Here is a 20,559-nt window from a genome sequence, read left to right on the forward strand (position 1 = left end):
AACAGGAAAAAAACAGGAATAAGAAAGCTTATGGATCAAGATAAAGACAGGGAGATCACTTACCAAATACCATTGCGGGCAAACCAGACTTGAAAAAACTAGGGAAAATTAATTTATTGCCAATTAAAAGAGATTTGAGTAGTGAGAAACAAAAAGACAAACATGAAAACCATATCTTTCCACCCACTTTCCCAGCCTCAGCTTCACTTCAGACTCCTCTACTTTATACTGAGTGGCACAGGGGGAGTGGGAAATGGGGAGTTGTCGTCAGTCCATAACACTTCATCTCTGCTGCTCCTCTGTTTTCACTTTTCCTCTGCTCCAGAGTGGGTTCTCCATCAGCCGCAGCTCTTCAGGAATAAACACCTGCTCTAGCATGGGGTCCTCCATGGGCTGTAGTGTAAATATCGGCTCCACTATGGAACACCTCCTTCTACTCCTCCTCTTCTGACCTTGGTGTTCCCTCTGCTATTCCTCACTCTTTTCGTTCCCTTCTCTTTTGCCTGTAGGTGTTTTTTGCCCTTTCTTAAATATGTTTTCTCAGAGGGGCCACCATCTTGGCTGATAGGCTCAGCTGCATCCTGCGGTGGGTGGATTGGAGCTGGCTAGATGTCCAGCACAAGGCAACCCCTGGGCTTTCGTCACAGGGGCCAGCACTGCAGCCCCCCTGCTGCAAACACCCTGACACCTATACCCAACACAAATGTCAACTCAAATCCCCGCAGACAGAAGAGGAATGTGTACACTAAGAAACCGCTGAATAAAATGGAGAAAGGGAAGTGTTAAAAGGGGAAAATTCAAAGCTGTGAATGTTGATTAAGGAAAGATTTTTCCTAAATCAACTAGAAAGAGGTTACATACCATGTACTTACTTCTGCGAGTATGTGTTTCCCATCTGCAGGTACCTATTTTTTCCTATGCACTGTGTACATGCTAGATCCATGTAGATCACATGACTTTTAAAATGTACATGATCCTGAAACTGGAAACAGAATTGTAAAGAGAACATGAAAGTAAAAACTCCAAGCATACCGGATTGCAATCTATTTGCCTGGAGAGTTTTTAAGATTTTGTGGCACTTCTTGGTTCTGGCAGGCTGGAAGGCAATGCAGCTGCATCCTGCCCCTCTGAAGCCTTTCTGAATGAGCCTCTCCCAATGTTTGCCCCGTAGTAGAAGATACCACGTCCTGAATGCCATGTCTCAGGCTTCACCATTGGTGCTCACGTGACAGGGTGGAGGGAGGCTGACAGTTTTGCCTGCCCATGCAGGTTTTCTTTGCCTCCACCCTCTCTGACCCGACGACCTCTCCCTCTGCTTTGTTCAAGGTGGGATCTCTTTCCTTGCTCTTAGTGTCCGGTCCTCCAAATTCACCCAGCGGGGATGTGACTGCAGCAGCACAGCTCTCTGCTTCCACACGGGGCTCTGGTGACCTTGACGCCTCCTCTCTTCTCCATACCGTTAACGTGTTTCCTTTCCTGAGATTTAGACTACAAAATCAAAGCAATATCTTTTCCCTGTCAGTGTTAGGATCCTGTTCTGCCTTGAATTCACGTATTCCTTCAAACTTAACAGGACTTCTTGCAGGTCACTATATTTTCAAACTCTTGCCATATTATATGGATGATGTATTGTAAAAATATTCAGTGTATGGTTTTCTCACCTAACTTACAACCGATATCCTGGTTTTCTTTCCTCAGAGAGACTAAACATGATATTAAAAATACAGATGACAGATATGACATTCATATGTTTATTTCAATTTTGCCACCTCTTTGCCATCTTTCCGAATATTAAAAATTTTCTCATGTACAGACATACATATGCATGCTTACAGTCCTACTTATATTTTTTATCTTGTTATTTATGATTGTTGATTATAATATAACTTTTACCATAGATTTCCCATAGCTTTCTCTGGAAAGTTGAAGTTAAATTATAAACTGCATTTAAAAGTATATTGTCTTTGCACACTAGAGCAAATAGGGGCTAATTTGGAGAAATGGGTGTATGTGTCTTCTGTGAGGGGACTAAAAGAGCTTAGCTGACTTAGTCAAGCAAAATTTTGTTTGAAAGAAGACAGAACTGTTCTTTTTATGGTGAAATAAATGCTGTGGTTAAAAGATCAATTTATGCTAATGGACAATGCAGGCATAATAACAAAAATGGTATAACCTAGCCAGTATTATACATATAGTACAAATGAGTACTTTTCTAACTTCTAGAAAAGTGAGTATCTAGCATTAGGATCAGCAGGGCTGAGTGGCATTGCTGCTTTTAGAATAGTGCCTGACAAGCCTGACACGGTAGCAATGGGGCAATAATACCATGGATCAAAGCAATGGGAGCAAATTTCAGTAAAGGCCAAGGTAGGTTTGCCTCTTAGTCAAAATGCCCTATGTCAGAAAGAATTCAGTCCTAAAATAAAATCTGCCTGTGGTCAGCTTAAGTAATAAAGAAGTGTAGCTTAAAAAAAATGTGGTACATCCATTGGCACTTGATGATAGAATAAAAAAGATTAGAAAAGGAGTTATGATGTCCTAATTAAGCTTGAAACTACTCATGGAGGATTTCCATGTGTGTGGGGAAGCATTTCTCACATATATTGGACTTCATAGTCATATGAGGACTCATAACTAGAATTCACATGGGAAAGAAATGTGTTGGCTATGGTGACTGACAATGACAGGCACCCACTACTAGTGAGGGACTAGATTTGATGACCTACTACGTACCTGCCTTCCAGGTTTTGGGCTGGTCCCACAGATCAGGATGAATTTCAACCAATATCAGTTCTTGGTTCATGAAACATGTCAGATAGACAAGAAAGAGTTTTCTGTGTATTCACAGAACAAGGAGATGATGAGCAACTGCCAACAAGCTCTAAAGAGAATGAAACCCTACCCTAGAGCAACAGTCTCTGGGGACAAGAGGCTGTTTCTCCCTTCTTGTCCATTCAGTGATGGCTTTGGCGTTGCTGCTCTGACTGTAATAAATCAACATCTCCCAAGGAACTGAATTTAATAACAAAGTGTTTGTCTAAAAATGTATACCTGTCAACAACTGCAGTTCCCTGTTTACTTTTTTTACTTTTATTCTAGATATTTGTCTAAGTGCACTCGTATAACAAATTCTTTTTATAGTTGTTCCTACTTTGAGACATTGCATGCTATCCAAGGTGATTTTCACAGTCAAATTATGAACTGTTGAAAAAAAGATTTCTAAAGTAAATACTTTCAGATTCTTAAATCTAATGGCAGTGCAAGCTAGAGATATTGTATTCGAGAGAAAGCAATCTTCTGTTCTCGTAGATACTAACTAAGCTATAGTGTCCATGCTATAGTAAACATTAGTGACCTCTTTTTTCTTTCTTTTGTTTAAATCTTAACATGCAGATTATGATGGGGCAATTTAGTTCACACTCTTCTGGCCATTTTCTTATCATTATCATGCAATATAATAAGATATTTCAGTATTTAGTCTGAAACTTTAGCAGAGAAGTTGCTGAAATTACCTCTAAATTTATACTTGAGTTACTGGACTCATTATTTCAAACATCTTGGTCTGAATCAATATCAGTAATGATTCATTCTTTTGATTAAGAAGTGACTCCATCTGTAGATGTCAGATAATTACTGAGATGACCTATAATGAGAACATTTCACAACTCTCTGACTTAAATTTCTTATTCCCTCAACAGCATAATGACTTCCTCCTAGATCTTTTTATAGTGTGTCTATGCTCCTGGGGTTTCTTTTCATGATCAGTCACTATCAGTGGTTGCTTCTATCATCTTTTTTTTAGACAAAGGAAGACAGTGGCTCCATACAACAAAAAATGTGCTTTGTCTAGGATTATATTTTATTTTTTTTCCTGCGTATTTCCGAATTTTGTTCTAAAACCTCAGTTACACTAGTGAGTGTTTAAAGCTGACATGAGCTGCAATAGTAAAAGATGACAGAGGATACTCTTTGTTATTCATTTAAGTAGTCTTAGGGGAATCAATGCATTTTTAAGTATAAAATATTAAGATTAGAAATGCAAGATATTCTTTTGATCCCAACAGCTGGGAATATGGTATTTAAAAGTTTGTAAGAAGAAGTGGGAAGTTTCACTGTGAGGCTTGCTGCAGTACTTGAAATTCATTGCTATAGCAAAATACAAAGAGTACTTTGTAGTTAAGTCATAAATTCTATTTTTTTTTTATTCTTTTGTTAGTCATTTCCAGGGAATAGAAAAATTACATCAACATCACAGTCTGCCTTTTGACTCAACACACTGCATTTTTTTGCTCATATATATCCACAAATATTTACTAGCTTTCTAATGTAGTCATGTAAATAGATTATGAATATCTGCTTTTACTAGCAGTATCTGCTTTCTGCTCTCCTTCTCACTATTTTTACCTGTTGGTTTAACAAATGGATTGATTCAATATTGGCCTTTAATTTGGTTGGTATGTCATCCATGGCTGCCAGCTTCTCTGCCAAGATAGTCTCCTGCGCATTCCTAATGCAAACAAAATAAGCTACTTTCTTTTTATTTTTTTGGTTAAAACTGAACACCAAAAGGTCAAATATATGTAAAATGTTTAAAATACCACTATTCAGGCAAGCAGTGTAAGGGAATATACTCCCTACTGCCGACTGCATTTTTTTCTGAGTGAAGGAAACTTCAAGCTCATTAATTACTACCACTTCATTCTTTTCCCAAGATTTACATTCCTGTTATGTGACTGGACTTGCTTAAACAGTTGGAAATAATGAAGACTAAAATGACAGGCTTATTTCCCAGCTTCCTTTTATAGTAAAGAGAAAGAATTTTTTTCTAACAATAGACCTTGAGTACAGTAGGTCAAAAACCTCAGATACATTTCTATCACAAAATACCTTTAATACTGCACATTTACTGCATCAATAGACATCTGCTTTATTAGTATCAAAAAAATGGAATCATTATCCCTTCCTGATGTACATATCAATTTTAGACCTTACATTAAAAATACATGCATGAATGAGACCAGCAAGAACACTAATGAATGAAACCCATCTAACTTAAGAGACTGGGCCTCACTGAATTGGGAAAGAAATCTTAACTGTGATGACAATCCCTTTTGTAATGGGTTTTGTGTGTGTGTATGTGCGTGCATGTGCTTTTGATGACAGGAAAAAGAAACAGAGCAAAGATGATCAAGGAGGAACAACCCAGATAAAATTCAGTGACTCTACTGAAGCAGTAAAAAGTAGCAAAAATTCACAATAAGAATTTGACTTTCTTGCACTGATGTGATAGTCTGGTGGGCCCTCAACTACACTGGACTCTGTACTTCTGCTCTGTTGCCCCACGTCAGAAATTACTTGCCACATTTTATATTATCTAACCTGGTAACAGCTTCATAATCATGAGAATATCAGAAGTGCTCAAATCAGATCTTCAAATAGATGGATTAGGCAAAATTGATTAAATAAATAGTCTGAGCAGTAGATAGAAACGGTCTTATAAAAATGAATTTAATATAATATTATACATTGACGTTTCTAGAATGCATTTAATTTTCTTTTCTGGATAATGAGAAATATAATGTTGTTTTGTGTGAAAATGAACATCCAAAAAAGTACAATGCTGTTTTTGATTAATCAATTTCCATTGTATAGAAACTGCTTGTACCTTTCACAAGTATCCCCATGAGTCTTGGTTGGTATCTCACTTGCTAAGAAGAAATTCTTAACTATCAAGATAAAATCGCTCTTCAAGAGCTTCTCATACATATCTGTCATTATAGAGTACACTAATTGTTAACAACATTAATTGGGTTCATTTCTCTTAAGATTTGCTTATTTGAAATTGACCTAGATTTTGTTGAGAGATCAGTATTAAGAATTTTTACCACAAGATATTTTGCAGATCTGGCAAATCAATTACACTGGTGATTTGAACTCTCAGAAACAGCTGAGTACTTCTCAGTGTCATCATGGAAACACTGTTTAAAGTGAGGACATGAACTTCACTAGTTTTCTCCCATGAAAGGGTGTCTGTAAGTACACAATAAACAACAATCCTTTTCTGCAATACAATTTTGTTACAAAGCTTCACAGTTTAAGTGCATTATTGGGTGCTGTATAGTATGTGTCTTTAAAAGCTGAATGTTCTATCTTATGGAAAGACTTTAGACTGCACTGTCACAAGTGATGATGTAGTTTGGCCTTCTTTACAAACACATTCTTCCATGAAAATGTTTGGCACATACAAAAGATAAATCTCCCACTCCTTCCTTACCTTCTGTAATAACCAATGAGTGCCAGTTAATTTCTCTGTAATTTGTGCACACTGATGTTTAATGTAACTATTTAAAAGAAATCTCTGTCCATATACGTAAGATTTTCATGAAACACTAGTAGGTTTAGCAAGATGAATCCATCTTTCCTGGGAGCAATATACAAATGAAAGCCCAGCCAAATTCTATGCTTCTGTGACCTACTGCTGAGAAAATGGTGCTCCTCAGAAAGGTATGACTAATTTTTACAGTCCGGAAGATTCTTCTCTTTTTCAATTTTAATCTCAGAGAAATTTATGCATCGATTATTGAAAAAAAAAAAAAAATTTAGAATGAGAATAAAATGTGCCTCATTTCAGACAGAAAACAAAAATTATAAATTGAGCATTTAAAAAAAAAAAACCTTCTACAAATTGACCACTGATTTCTTAGGCAGTATCCATTTGTCTTGATGCAATAAATGTAAGGTTCTCAAGTAACTTTCTCATGCACTTTTGAACAGCTCACCTGGCCTCCCACTCATTTATTCATTTCTGCAATGACTTACTGTTCAAAATCTCAGATCAAAATAAACGATGTTGAAAAGATGATAACAACTTGACACTGAAATGTTTCCTCCTCTCTGCAAGTGAGTCATTTCTCCTTTCATTAAATCTCAGGTAGGTAAGAGTCATTCTTAAAACAGCTACAACTTTCTCTTTACATAACAATGAACAATTTAAAGCTTAAAATTTCAGGGCTTGAAGGTTTTGATATAGAAATTTAGTATCTTGAGCAAAAGAATTTCGCAGCTTCCCAATGAGACCTAACATGTCCTTCTGGAGTTGGCAAGGTTAAACATATTAGACTGAGGGGATGTTATAATTTAAAGGCTCTAGAGTTGTTGTTGATCTTTTTTGTTTTCATGATTTCTTGGGAGGTTTGTATATTCAAACAGCATGTAAGAAATGCAAGAAATAAATAATCTTGATAAATTTTCACTTATTTTCTCTGAGTCTGTTTACAACATAGTTGCCAAAGATAAAATACCTAACTTGTTTTGATCTTCCATTTTTACAATTAATTCTCTTAGTTTTAATAAAAGAATTGTAAGATTAGAAATAGCAAAATAGGTGGTCCTGCTAATAATCTCTTAATAACAACCTGTGCCACGGTATGGAAGAGCTTGAAAAAAAACCCCATGTTCTGAATAGCTTTGGAAATAGAGAATGGAGGTTCTTTCCACCACCCTTTCCCAGACCTGTACCATGCTTAGTGAAGCCAGGCATTTACCTAGTGGTGAGCATGTTTGAAACAACCTTGTGTTTTCAGAAGGAATTCAGATTTTTCTGCTGAATCTCATGAGAATATTATGTGGTCTTGTTACTCTTCCTGTTAAATCATAGTCTGCCTATTTGTTTGTCACTTTCTCTCTCCCTCCTCCCCTCCCCCCCAGGCACTACCAGGCAAAGCCATTATCACTGTAAAGCCCAGGGGAAGTTAAAGAGAACAAGAGAGAGGAAATATGCACCAGAGAAAATTTCAGAATTTCTTCCCGATGTTAATAATGATTTTTCCAATTGTAGTAGTTAATTATGAAAATAAAGATAAATGATGAAACAACAACAACAAAAAAGTAAGTAAGTTTTTCTGGTATAAATTCTGCTGAAATAAAAAACAATCATGCTGTGCTGAAATATGTTATCAACTGTCAGCAGAGGATTATTTCAATATTCTCTACGTCATGACATGCAACTGGAAGAGCACTTTGGCACTACCATGGTGCCCAAAATTTATAAGTTCAAGTATGGGGAATTTAAATTAGGATGGGCATATCCACTACAGAGTGCATAGCGAGTGTTCAGTGCCCTGGAATTTATGACAGCAGTGCTCTGAGCAGGTTGACAATTAATGAGATTATCGGGTTATAAGAATCACTTAAGAAAAGGATATGTCTAAGAAGTTTTCTTTTTCTCAACCTTTGGCATCTCTCTGTGATAGATACTTGCGTAAACTATATTTATTGGTAGGCTTCATGGACTTTGGCACTAATTGTTCTCTTTTCTGTGCAGACAGCTAGACTGCTATTTCGTCTTCAAACAAAGCCAAGAAGGAAGTTCTGCCTTCCTCTTGCATACTAATGTAGTGTCTAGATTTCTGGCCCAAGAATGTGGGAGACCTGAGTTCTAATTGGTCTTCAGTCTGAGGGGTTTCAACTGGCATCTTTAAATTCTGCAGATGAATATGCTAAACACCAAATTAAATTAAGTTCAGGACTGTGCTACACTGCTTGTCTCTTCTGCTTAATCAGCCACTGTGTAAAGGATGTAAGATTCACAGTCAGAAGGAGTGTTAGCAAGAAGCAACATGAATGCTGTAACTGGAAGAGAACCCTGCCTGAGTGGGGGGAATCCAGCCCTTGTTCTCACTACTATAGAAGAATTTTGCATTAGAGAGTCATTGGCTCAAACACTATCATTCTACATAAAGTACGCTGTGAGCATATCTACAGGACTAGAGATTTAGACAGAGGGAAACTTGTATGCCAATCCTTCACAGTCTTATCTGGAACTCAGGATCTGAACCACCTTGCTCCACAACATGACAGAGTCTCTGGATATATTGCAGGAGTACAGTTTTTAGGACCTAAGCATGTTTTTAAAGTGAAAATGTCTAGCCAGAGTTTTTGTGATAACGTTAAGTGTCTGAATTTGAGCAAAAGTGAATTTTAGGAACCTGCACCACACTGGGACTAAAATGCGGAATTGAGAATTTAAGAAATTTAAATCAAAGGATGCTTGTGAGAAGCTAATGTCTGAATTCACAACTTCAGTGAATGCTTAAGAAGTATTAAGTGTATATAATCCTAGTCTACAGACTTACATCTAAATAATAACTGTACAATAGCTTAAATTTTGAATAGGAATTAGACTGGGAACTTTGCTGGCTGATATATGAAAAAGTATCTCAGATCCTCTGAAATTTTCCCATTTCAGCTATATGGATCTGCCAAAAGAAAAGATGACATTTTGTCCAATTTCACATTTTAAAATAAATCTGAACATATATTTGTGAGGTAAAAACATGTTTATAATTAAAGTTTGAAGAATCGTAACATGCACAGCACTATACGTGTTCACACATGTTGGTATGCATACACAAGGCACCTACAGTTAAATACCTAGGTATTACCCATCCAGGTATAAAAACTGTTTGTTTGCCTTGATGAAACTACGAAGGTGTCTGTATAAACAAATTTCTGACTGGTATTATTCACAAATGAATTAAATTGAAAAGGCTATAGGAAACCAAATATGAAATGAAAGGAAAATGTCTTCAAGGAGGACAAACAAACTGAAACATCTATCGCAGGTGAGAGAGAGAGAAGAGAGTCAGCCTCAAATTTCCTACTCTGTCTTGAATGTGCAGCCTGTCAAGAAGGGAGCTGTTACTCCTGCCCACGTATTTCTGTGATTAGCAGATTTAAAAAAAAAACCAAAAAAACCCACATTAAAAATAAATTAGTTTTTTTATTTTAAATAGAAAATATTATATTTATTATGAAATAATGTAAATTATAAAATATTTTCATTTACACCCCTTCTTCTTCCTGCAGACTCCTTCAGATTTACTGCAGGGACAACAGATAGAACTAACTACATTAAGTGCGTTAAAGTATTCATGAGTCACTGCAGTGAATGCCATATTGAGCATAAAGAAAGCAATCCATTAGAATGTGTGGGGAACTTCTGTAATTGTGAATGTAGAAAATATCCTGTAGGGTCTACAATGCCCCTATGAAATTCTATAGCTGGCCAACAAAAGGATGAGTATGGTCCTTTGTAAAAAAACCCTAATATAGCAGTACAAAACTGCATAGCTTTATACTCCAGGGATCAAACACATTTTAGCAAGTGCTGTATGGTGTACAGTCTAATTTAATTTCTTGCCAAAGATAAACTTGTAAAAAAACCCCAAAACTTTTATAAAAGTTAAATCACACCACCAACCAGATCCTCTACTATCTGTCTTCCCTATGATGTGTTCAAAACCCTCATCTCCAGGAATGTGGGCATGTGAAGAGTGAGGGAATTACTCTACTTGGTGCTGCACTATTCATAAGCCAGTGATGTTGCTAGAGCAACACTGATCGTGCTCCTCTTTTTTCCTAATCAGTGCCTGCTGTCACCCTTATTTATATACTTTGAATGGAGGCTCAGCACCAAAGCACCCAAAATAGCTGGTCACCACCATTACAGATTAATAGAGCCAGGAACTCATGTCCTAAAAATACCAAATATTTCTTTCCAGTATGTCACTGCTGCAAAGGCACCTACTAGGCTCATTTAGCGTGCAGCCACACTCTAGCTATGCAGAATTGTGCTCATCTTTTCTTCATGGAAGGAAGTTTAGGTAGCCCATCTGTCACTATGGAAATGTTAATTTCATATTAATGCATTTTCAAACAGATTAAATATTTTATCCATGTGTTCTGGATTCAGTCAATATGACAGATTGTGAGGTTAAGACTGGGTGTTTGGGGGGATCAGAAAGAGGAACTTTTTTGTGTTTCTAAACAAGCATTTTTATATTTCTAAAACTGCTTGAAACAGCCCAATTTAACAGCATTTGAAAATTATTGCAATGCAATAGCTGTTCAGAAGTGCAGGAGAAACGAACTGATAGCCTAACTAGAAACCTGATTTTTGGTGAACACAGACAACCTTTATACTATTGCTTCTTTGTTGCCTGTTTTATCAGCAACTTGTCTAAATAACAGCTGAGAATGTTCCCTGGAATTGTCTCTTCTCAGTAGAGATGAAGCTTTTTGTTGCTAGTTTGTGAGGACACTGGTGGTGTTGCATATCTTTTTCTTCATATACTGTTGTTTAACTGGGGTTAAAATATGAGACAGCTCAAGCTATGATTTGCCAACATTAATCAGAGTTGAATGCACTCAGGAGCTTCATAGACATGCAAAGGGAGGCTCAAGATCTGAGACTGGAAACAATTCTTGAAAGTTTTTGTATAACAGCAGAGGGTCAATCTCAGTGAAATTTTGAAGTATTCAAAGTACATCAAATTCCTCAGCTAACACTAGGTTCAAAGGCTAGAATATGGTTTAAGAAATGCCTGTTATATTCAACGAGGGTGGGATAATGTTCTTTCCTAATATTTCATAATCTTTGGCTGTTAAACAGGGTAGTGTGTGAACACAACTGAAAAACAGGGAAAGGAGAGGCCTGAGAAACCACTGGACAGGCTTTATCACTAAGCTGTGGAGGAATATACCTGCACATACATGAGTTTCTTCATTTATGAATAGGGACATGTGACATATGATTCCCATGACAAGCCTTTTGGGAAACTACAGAAATGAAAAGTGGCAAATACTACCTTTATACACAACAGCTGCTGACATAGTTCACACTAGATATAAGGAAGAAATTTTTTATGATGAGGGTGGTGAAACACTGGCACAGGTTGCCCAGAGCGGTGGTGGATGCCCCATCCCTGGAAACGTTCAAAGTCAGGTTGGACTGGGCTCTGAGCAACCTGATCTAGTTGAAGATGTCCCTGCCCACGGCAGGGGGATGGACTAGATGACCTTTAAAGGTCTTTTCCAACCCAAACCATTTTCTGATTCTATGATTCTATGACTCTGTATAATGTCTGAAGTTCACATTTATTATAAATTTTGTTTTATTGGAAATGTTTATTAATCACTAACAACTGAATACTTTTGTAAAGTACTGTACTTTTGTTTTCATTGCTTTAATGATAAAAGTGTTCAACATTGCAGAATCAAGCCCTAAACTAGCAGAAATGAAGATCTGTCAATGATTGTCATTGTCAGTGTGTGACTAGATGTCGTGGTTTAACCTCAGCTGGCAATTAAGCACCACACAGCTGCTCGCTCACTCCCCCCCAAGTGGGATGGGGGAGAGAATCGGAAGGGTAAAAGTGAGAAAACTCGTGGGTTGAGATAAAGACAGTTTAATAGGTAAAGCAAAAGCTGCACATGCAAGCAAAGCAAAACAAGGAATTCATTCACTCCTTCCCATTGGGAGGCAGGTGTTCAGCCATCTCCAGGAAAGCAGGGTTCCATCATGTGTAACGGTTACTTGGGAAGATAAATGCCATCACTCCAAATGTCGTGTCCCCCCCCCCAGGTAGAACCAAATACTACCTTGCCAATAAAACCACAGTTAGCTTTTGTCCTATAATTTAAAATAAAAAATCAGTCTCTTTGAAGAATTTATTTTTTTATGTGGTGAGTAGAAAATACCAAACACTGTCATCACTAAGTAAAAATTCAACTTGCTTTATTAGTATAACAGATAATATTGTTCATCACGTTTCTCTGACTTTCTTTGCTAATGAGCACTGAAAAAATGTCAATCCAAATTTCAGTGTGTGTGGGAAGATAAAACCCTTCCTGACTTCTGTGTGGTATGAAGCCCTGAAAGTTCACAAAAATAATAATCTGGTTTTAGAGTGTGTTTGGTCTTTCCCTGTATAAACATGGTTAGAAACCTTTTTAAGTGTAGGGTTTTCTTATCTGGATGCCATTTCTGACCAAAAAAGAAAGAGAGAAAGAGAGAAAGAGAGAAAGCAAGCAAGCAAGCTCCTCCTAGCTTCTGCCTTCAGAGAACCTTGAAGTTATATAGTTAAAAACCCATGTCAGGAAATGCCAAAGTGAAGCCTGTATGAGCAATCTTCATTCTGGCTCTTTATAGAGGTTCATTACAATAGTCATTAATTCAATGACCACATACAATTTCTCAAATAATACAATCTAAATTAATGTAGTTTTATGTGACCTTAGATGCACATGCTTAGCATCTTGGAATACATTTCCTGTTTCGTACATTTAGTCTGTTTTTTACTGTCATAATGAAACATGCATGTTTATCGACTATGACTTTGATATAATAACAATATATAATTATATCTCTAAGGCTATGCCTGCTTTGTGATTCTAAGGTATAATTTAAGGAGCTACCTTGTCTGGCTTTAATCTATCTAGTTTGGGCTATAATTGCCCTGAAGGTACAGCACAAGATTCAGTCCCTTAAGTAAATATAAAGGTATTCCTGGTAGGCTTTTACCTTCAGGTGTTGAAGTCCATGCTATCACATTTGCTATTGTTATCTGAATTACCTAGATTAAAGCTAACTCAGGCATATCACTGTGCTGCAATCACGAACTCTTCTAGCTGCTGTGCAGACAGACCAAAGATTTGAAATTTGACAGTCTGGACACAGATACTTACAGTATGAAACACATTGGAAAGACTACTATTTAATATAGAGCTGGGTTTTTTCCAGACAGATCTAAAAAAATAGAGCAGATATTTGGGTCAACAATCATAATTGATATAGTTTATAAAAAACAAACCATAGCACTGCCTTACTGCACTTAGGTACAGTTGGGATCATGCATTAATTAACTACAAAGCTTCTCAGCTCAGGCTGGAAAACCCTGAAGATCCAGGGAATGAATCCAAATTGTAAGGATTTGAAAACAGAAGAGGGAAGAGATAGGCCTCAGGCCAGGGCCGAGGAAGGGATGGGACTGAGGAAGGAATAAAGGAGCTGAGGCGATCAATGTTAGAGACACTGGGGAAGAGACAGGTTTGAGAATTTGAGACAGGACAAGGTTAAGCAAAAAGTAACAGTAAGGAGCAATGGCAGAGTTAGAGCAGGGCACAAATTGCAAAGAGGAGCAAAAGAAGCCTTCAAAATGTTTACCTTCATCCAACAGAACAATTGAAGTGGGTGGTACTTAATACTCAGTAAATAGAGTTTCTATGAAAGGCTTGAAAAGGGATCATTAAAGATGAAATGAACCTGAAAAATAAAACATAGGTTAAGGTAATAGGTAGCCAGCTAGTCCAGAGAAAAATTATTAAAAAGATCCAAGAAATCTATTTCTAGTTCTTTTAGGCAATTTGTAAGTGTTTGGTATTGACACATACTTTTTTTTCCATTGGAGCATTTAAGGTTCTTCATAGCTCTGCCCAGGTTGGATATTATAGGCTATATTTACCTTTTCTAGATGAGCTTGCAAGGCCTGATTGATTTCATACAGACTTTGAGTCATGTACATTTGACTATTTTCCTCACCATAAAATTCTGGTACAATAGAGAAGGACATTTGTTGGCAGTTTTCGAACACTCCCAATATTGCTTCAGAATTAGGTTAACACTTTTCATCCATCTCTTGGTTTGCAGATGATCTGATAGCTTTGACTTAATGAGGTAAAATTGTTCCATTAAAAATTGAGAGAGAAACTGAGTACCTAGTCCAGCATTACTATAATTTGGAGACCATATGAATAGAAACTGTGAAGAGCTGAGAAGCTACCTTAGGATGGAGGAGAAGTGTTCTGTTTTGGTTAAGCTGAGGAAGATGGTAAAAACAGTGCCCTGCTTCTTGGAAATCCAAAGAGGTAGTCTGGATTAGTGTGTGTATAGTAAATCTAACAGACTTACTATGCAGAATTTTACTGCATACAGAAACTCATGGGGATTGCCATGATACCATAGCATAATGAGTTATTGGAGTGATCTCGTGATCTCTTAAGTAACATTGACCACAAAGTGTCCTGTCAAACAGAATCATGTCTTATTTGGACTGCTGAAGGTGTACTTCCAGGAAATATAGTTTGTTTCTTGGCTACAATAAGCTGTTAGGATTTTACAGTTTAACAGGACTGGGGTTTTTTGTTTGGTTGGGGTTGGGTTTTTTTTTTTGGGGGGGGGAGGAGATGGATTCAGTGTGAGATTTTAATGGAAAAAATGTTCAAAACCTGATTCAGTCCCATTGATCAAAAGCAAGCTGTTTGAAAGAGAGTTGCAGGGTTTTGGGAAAAAGGGTGGATAAGTCCTTTTTCTGCAACATGTCTGTTTTACCATTTCACCATCCAATCTGACATGTTAAAGTAGAAACAGGAAAATAATTCATATAAATCAGAAGGGCTAAACCTCACTGAACATAGGTTTGGCAGTTGGCATAGTTTTCTACTTGAAATAGAATAGTTTCCAGAATGAACAGGACCCTGAGGAGGTCAACCCATCCGCAGCTGTAAAATCTTGAGGGTGGGTTTAAGGTAGACAGCAATGTTACATTTTGTGTCAAAACTTATCCCCCAAACTGACAGAAGTTCACAAGAAAATCACAAGACCATGTAATTTACAAAGAAGTATAAATGGAATATGGCACCATTGAGAGGTACTGAATGGATGGCTTTAGTGACCCCAGTGAGAAGTCCAGTTCATGGTTCAGAGGAGGTTGCTACATGTTGTCTTCTGTGGAAGCATGACCACATGCTTGGTCACATTTGGTTGGCCATGCAGGCATAAGGCCATAGGAGAGGGAAAACCCTGCTACTTTCGTGAGTATTTTTCTGAGGTTGTCCTGCACTCATTTACACAGATTTGGCCTTAGCACCAGGAGACAGAGGACAAGCCTAGTGGACCAGTGTACAGTTACCAGAGAAATATCCTTTTGAAGCAAGAAATATCTTTCATGCAGGAAGGCATTTGTAAGAATACAGGAGGTCTACAGTGGATATTAATAGTAACTCCCACTGTATCAGGACTTCTTTGACTTCTTCACTTCAGTTTTTGACAGAATGTTAAAGCCTCATGACTGGATTTTTCTTCTATATTTGACTAAATAATGGAATACAACTTCCACTAATGAGTGATACCACCATTGCATTTACTAATTTCACTGAGTTGAACAATAGCCAAATCCACCTTCTGCCATAGGAAATTAGAACTTTTGAGGGAGGAGAGCAAGCATGTCCTAAAATTCCTGCTGTTAAGAGGGAAAACGTTTCCCTGCTCCCCACCATCTCTTCTTGCTCGTCTGCCAGGTACTGGTTTACCCTCTCCTGTGCTGGAGACATGAGGCAGGAATCAATGGTTTGCAAAGAAATTCCTAAAGTGACAAGTAAAAAAGGTGAACCTATTATCACTTGTGAAAATTATTGTTTATGGGTTTTGGAAGGATTGGGTTTTTACAGTCCTACTTCATGATAGAAAATCCCCAGAAAATTCTGCACAAGAGAATATGAATAAAGAAGGCCTGACTTAGTGGGGACCTCCAGGAAGAGTGGGGATTTATCATTTACAGCTTGTTTTGTCAGGAGGAAAAGTGGAGAAGAGAAAATAAAAGCTCAAGGCCTCAGTGCTCTAGGACTTGTGAGTTCTGAAAATTGTTAATGATATGTTTAAAGTTTATGGCCTTGAGTTGGATGATTAGATATCATCTGGCAAAGCTGTCAATTGGTGCTCCAAAAGACGGAGTTGCTCTTTTTTGCAATTCACTATGATTGTTGAGGGGGAAGCTGCTGAGGCAATGGGATGTAACATCTGAGCAAACTTCAGAGCAGCATCCCTTGTTCGTAATTTACAGGATTTGGGAGACCTGAAGAATCTTCATCTTAGACTAACTTCTCATTGACATTATAAAGGAAAGTTTGCTGTGGCACAGCATTCTTGTACTGCTTATAAAGTTAGAAAAAAACCCTCCAAACCCAAATGACAAAAAAGAAGAATATTTGTTCAGTTATTAATTATTTCTACATTTTGTCATTTTAAAATGAGAAAAATACCTTAGCCTTGAAAATGCCAACCCCGCAGTCAGAGTTCCAAAAAGTGATAAACATGGTAAAGGAAGAACTAGAATGGACATTCTGACATCTTAGATTAAAATGTTTCTATAGATATCCAAGTTACTACCTTTTCCTATACAAATAGATAACATTGCATTAATCCAAACAGTAGCTGAATACTAGATGTACAGGTGGAGGATATTTTCTTTGGGGTTGTTCTTTTGGGGGGCGGGGCATGTTTACATGTATTTTGACCAGAAATTTTATAACAGACAGAGATAGCTACATTATCTGTGTAAAATGCATATATTAACACCAAAATGGATGTTCATATTTTCCTTAAAATCACAAAGCCAAATCCTTCAAGTCAGTCGTCTTCTTAGTTTTAAAATGATTCACTTTATTTTCATTGCAAAGTGACTGACCAGCACTCATAATGTGAGTAGGAACAAATTACTGAGCAGCGAAGAAACTTGCTGAGCCACACACTTTCCTTGGCCACCTCTTCTGGAGGGTTGTCTCTGCTTTCACGGTAGGGAAATCTTGGCAAAGAAAGCCACATATGGAGGGAAGCTCATAGTTCATGAAAGCCATTTCCTTATCATTTTCAAGGACCTAATAAATGTGTTTACAGGCTTCTCTCCAAGACGCCTTGATAATATATTCATCCTGCATTTGCTCATGTCATGCTTGCTGATGCTCTAAGAAGCACTCCCAACTGCTCCCCTGTGGTATGGTCTCCCTGGCTTGACTTGGAATGAGACATGGGTTTTTCTGTGCTGTAGGGTCTGCAGTTCAAACACTCTCCTGTTCTTTCCTAATGGGGGCAGACAACTCCATCTGTAAAATACAGTACTTGTTCTCTCTTGAGTCATGTGCTTCAGAGAGACGCTAAGAGAGCATACCCCTCTAAATATGAATCAGTGACACAGGGGTAAAACAATAGTCTGTATTAACTACAAGTCACAGAAAATCTGAAATAAAACTTGGAATGTAGTGAAAACAGATTGCTAAAATGAGATGATACAATAAGGTTTGTGCTGCTCTGCATGTTTGTTGCTTCAAAAGAAAAAAAATATGAAGCTCCCTGAAGCAGGGTTTTCTGAAGTACTTACCACTGTGGTAGCTAAGCAACGTTACATTTAGTAACATAATAAAATTAACTAAAACATTCATTCTTTCAAGTACTAGTTAGTTCCCTGTTCTCCAGGATATGACAATTATATAGGAGAGCTTGAAAGGAATTCTATCATCACTGTTGTTTCAGCATTTAATTCCTGTCCTTCACCCTCAATTAAATCAATGAGAGTTAGACACCTGGGTGTTTTTGAAAATCCCATTAGGTGTGTCTCTGTATCTTCAGGTTATGAGACACTTTAAAAATCTGGTTTGTGGGCCATATGGCCACCTGAGAGCTATACATTAAAAAGAGTTGTGTCTTTAATTGTTATTCTGCGTTTTGATATATATCGGAATAAGAAATCATTAATTTGCAGCTCATCTTGAATACAAACTGATCTATGTATCATAATTAAAAGTATACACTGCTCTTTAAGTCCCTGACACCCTGCCTCCTGACACCCTGTCCCTTGAACAATTTCAGCTGCATAGGCAGACTGACGACACCCTGCCCTTGACCAGTGTCGGCAGTGTAGGCAGGATGCCACCCGCGTTATTCAGGTAAGGTGTGATTCTCTCAAACCGCACTACCATTGGTGGAGCCAAGGGGTAGCGCAACTCTTATCCACATTCAAAAGGCATTTGCGTGATTGGGTGTTGTGGCCAGATGACCTGGACACCAAGTGTCCCTGGCAGTCCACTGGAGTCAATACATCGCTTATGATCTAGTGTTTGCTATCGGGGTTGGGAGAGTTGCCTTATGGGCGCATTGTTGCTGATCTTTCCTACTGTCTCAGTAAAGCTTTGCTTTATAATGTGTTGTCAGACACCATCACTGTTCAGACCACAGACCCTTAGATCTTCCACACTGATTATATTTCAGATACCTCAGTTGGAGAAATAACTGTTACAATTTCCCTGAAATCAATGCAGCTTGACAGTTTACTATTGCTGGGGACGCACCTTGCAGAATTTCAGGTGCATTCGTATAATATACTTGAAATATAGTACAAGGAGGTTTTGTTTAGTGAGGATGAATTCACCTTCTTACATTCATCAGCTGGATAAAAATTGAAGCTGTTGCACAGAATTTCTAATAAGGATACATTTTTTAAGCTATATATAGTTTTCAAATATTCACACATAATCAGATTTAAAATGTGTTCATTTTTTCCCCTCTCACAGGGCTTCATCCCACCTGAGATGGGCTGTAATGGAATCCTTTGCTGGATAGGTAATTATGAATTCTAGGAGGAGTTATTCACTTAGCTTTGGGTTTTGTTGTTTGTGATAGTCTCTAACCAACAGTGAGAATATTTCTTTCAATGGTATGGAAGGATAGCTGAAACAGGGTCTTCTGAATCCACCACCTGCTCTTTAATTTGCCTTTATGTAGATAAAATATTTTTTTATAAGGAGATGTCACACTTTTTTTTTTTGTCACACATTTTGATAATGCATTTTATTAAATGCAAAACAGTGAAGTTAAAGGTCTGGCTTAAACCAACAAAAACAATGAAATTTACCACTTTGTTGTTAACTTACTCCATATGCCTAGGTAATGCACACATAATAGGAAAGTTGGCAACTGCTCTAAACCCATTGTATTACCATTAGAACTAATGGAATTGGTTAAAAAAGATATACTGACGTGTTGGAGCATTCCTTGTCTACTTAAGCCATTCTCATAATTTGTTTGGGTTTTTTGGGGTTTTTTTTGTACCTGCTTATATACATACCGGTTTCTATCACAGCATACAAAAAATTACAAATCTTGTATTTTTCATCCTTTTTTTAACTCAAGGTCAAACCCAGTGGTTTAAATCTGATTGAAAAAAATAGTGCAAAAATTTCAACATGGACATGAAACAAAAACAAACCCACCCTTATACCTTTGCCCATTTCCCACCTTAAGCCCTCTCTTCACACTTTGATTTAGATTTTCTTAAGATTTCCCAAACACCTCCGGGTTTTTAGATTAACTTTCTATGATTCTTTCCCATTAAAAGCTCTATAGAGTGCATTTTTATTTCAGTTTGACATCTCTTCTGCTACATTTTATACTCTATTTCATGCCCTATTTTTTTCCATCTTCCTTGATGCCTAATTCCTTCAGTTCCCTTTTCACTTACGTTTCTTCACTCATTTTTATTATTCCTTTTTCAGCTTAAATACTGTTCTTCATCTTCTGATAAAGTCTCTTATTACTCTGCACAGTTCTTTTCTTAGTCATTAGAGGCAGACTTTCAATCAGCTCACTTTCACCAGCTAAGAATTAGGCATTGAGTTACCTATTTTAATGCTATCTCCAGTGGGTGAGATACAGACATCTCAAGGGTGATTTATTCCACCTTCAGTGGGTGGACTGTGAAGACTCTATTCTCCATTGCTTGTTGAGTGAACATACACGATTAGATGGCTGGTTTTCAGAAGGCTGAAGGTGAATAACATCTTCCTAATTTGCCAAAGGTAACTTTGAAATTCAAACCCATTTTCCTGTAGGTGTTTCTGAAGTACCTTTCCGGCATGGTGTTACCATGTACCCTACCCTCTAGCAATTAG

This window comes from Aptenodytes forsteri, unplaced genomic scaffold (assembly GCF_000699145.1).
Source record: "Aptenodytes forsteri isolate BGI_AS27 unplaced genomic scaffold, ASM69914v1 Scaffold62, whole genome shotgun sequence".
In the NCBI taxonomy this organism is placed as follows: Eukaryota; Metazoa; Chordata; class Aves; order Sphenisciformes; family Spheniscidae; genus Aptenodytes; species Aptenodytes forsteri.